Source organism: Myotis davidii, unplaced genomic scaffold (assembly GCF_000327345.1).
Source record: "Myotis davidii unplaced genomic scaffold, ASM32734v1 scaffold2798, whole genome shotgun sequence".
NCBI classification, from domain to species: domain Eukaryota; kingdom Metazoa; phylum Chordata; class Mammalia; order Chiroptera; family Vespertilionidae; genus Myotis; species Myotis davidii.
The window spans coordinates 133104-135359 of NW_006289553.1; the positions used below are offsets into that span (position 1 = coordinate 133104).

The 2256-nt window shown below is 55.0% G+C and overlaps 1 protein-coding gene across 1 annotated transcript in view; it reads left to right on the forward strand.

Annotated features, from left to right (window-relative positions):
- The window catches only part of CDC42BPB (CDC42 binding protein kinase beta), a 54807-nt gene that overhangs the window by 7881 nt on the left and 44670 nt on the right, over window positions 1-2256 (forward strand). The window lies entirely within an intron of this gene.

Below are 2256 nucleotides of genomic sequence, written 5' to 3' on the forward strand. Positions count from 1 at the left end.
GGGCGGTGCTGGTCACTGAGGGCGAAGCACAGCTCTGCGGACCTTGCTGGCATCTATCTCGGTTCGGCTCCCTGTGCAAAAGGGGTGCTGGGATCTGGAGCCTTGTCAGTGCAGGCGCTTCTGTCCCGTCAGCGGGGGAATGGAGGCTATCAGTAACCGTCGTGACTGCTGCTTCACAGTCCCATCCTCCTTCCTCCCCTGTGTCCTCCCTGCGGCAGCTGCTCACGCCGGCACCCTCTCCGCAGCCCCCACTGAGGCAGGTGAGGCCACCTAGAGCCAGGCTTTTCTCCAGCGGCTCCGCTTCTGTCTCCATGAGCCCCCCTCCCCCAGTCCTCCACTGCCTCAGAGCCAAGGGCGCCTGCCAGGTAACGCAGGGCTCTGCCTTCTCCCACCTGCCCAGCACCTGTCCAGGCCTCTGACTCCGCCCACCAGCGAGCCCTGAGCACCTGGTCCCTGCAGTCCTCTCTCTGCGTAGCTCGTGCATGCCACACCTGCTAGGCAAGCCCTTTGTGGGGGGCCCTCCCTCTGCAATCGGCTGTTCCTGCTTTTGGAAATTCCTCTTTGGGTTTCTAGCCTCTCACCCTGTCCCTGCAAACCCTCCGGGTAACTTCTGGTGGCCCTTTCCCCTTTTGTTCTGGAATTCTCTGCCCATGGTAGCTGCTGCCTTGGGCAGATAACGGGGCAGGCCACTGACTTCCGTGGTTACTTCAGGTTGTCAGGGCGTGGTGGGTGGGTGGGCATTCTCAGCCCAGCATCCACGAGGGTTGCTCTCCCTCCTCCCCGCCCCCTCCCCTGTGTGGCACTTGTCGCTCAGTAAGTGCCCGTTGGTTGACTGTGTCATGACGATCTTGCAGTCACCTGGGTTCGAAGGGCTGGCGGCCCATGACTCTGCCGCAGCCCTCTCCTTCCACGCTGCACTGCAGCCTCCCTCCGCCCGTCCTCGCTCTGCTGGTCGCCTGCACCTGCGCCCTCACTCCCGCCGCCTCGAGCATCCCTCCCTCACGTCACCACTGGCACCTTGGCCATCGCAGGAACTCCTGTGGGGACACAGTTCTTCATGGGGGAAGAGGCAGCTGCTGTTACATGGAGTTTGGGGGGAGGAATGGGTGTTTGGGGGAAAGAAGTAGTAGGAACACATTCCATTCAAGTTGTATTTCTACCCGAGTTGGCTTACGAAAGACAGCTGAGCCTAATTAATAGCGCTTGTCATGTTAACCTCCGGAGTGTGTGTGTGTGTTTAAATTTTGAAAGTTATATAAGCCCCAAGGTTTTCTCTGTTGTGCTAGTTAGTATATAGGCGTGTGAGGACGTGGTGTCACGGTGAGTATGTGCGAGTAGGGATTGCTTGTTTAGTTTGAACCTGGTGACACAGCAAGGAGTCAGTGGAACAGATGCAAAGCAGTGTACGTTATAACTTGTAGACGCTCTGGGTGTTAGTTTAGCTTTCTTGGTCATAAAAAATAAAAATTAAAAGCTGTTCAGAGAAAACAGAACTGCTGGATAATACGTCTGTTTCCTGGATGGTCGCCGTGCTGGCCCCCAGGCTAAGCGTGGGCTTCACCGGGAGTGGTGACGGTGGGTGCCGGTCATCCTGGGAACTGTCCTGGGCACAGCCGCCCTCCCCAGGCCCCAGGGCTGGCGGGACTGGCTAGGGCGGACTGTGGGCCAGGCGTCCTCGCGTCTGCTTCTAATCAGTAGAATCAGGACACAATCACCGCAGGATTCCTTTTTAGCAAGAAAAGCTTTTTAAAGAAGTTGAGAAGAGAAAACGTGTAGAGAAGGCGCATTGCAGAGGTCCTGCTGAGACTTGGAGAGAACAGGTGCTCTGTCTAGCGCCTGCACCCAGGCCTCCATCAGGCCTTGTGTTTTTGCAAATTTCACAGATAAGGAGTGAAAATCTTATGTTAAATACTCAATGAAGAGGAACTTTCATTGTAATTATGCTGAAGACCTGGTTATGTTTTTTTTAAAGCTCCCCTTAGCCCCTGTCAGTTATTCCCGCTCACTGCTGTGAGTGTTCCTGACTTTTCTTCCCCCCGTCGCCTTGTTTCTGCCCCTCTCTGCAGCTGTCAGCTTGTTCTCTATCTGTGGGTATGTTTCTGTTTTGCTTATTTATTCACTGAGCATAGCACCCTCTGGGCCAGTGATGCCGAACCTTGTGAGCTCGGCGGGTCAGCATTTTGAAAAACCCTAACTTAACTCTGGTGCCGTGTCACATATAGACATTTTTTGATATTTGCAACCATAGTAAAACAA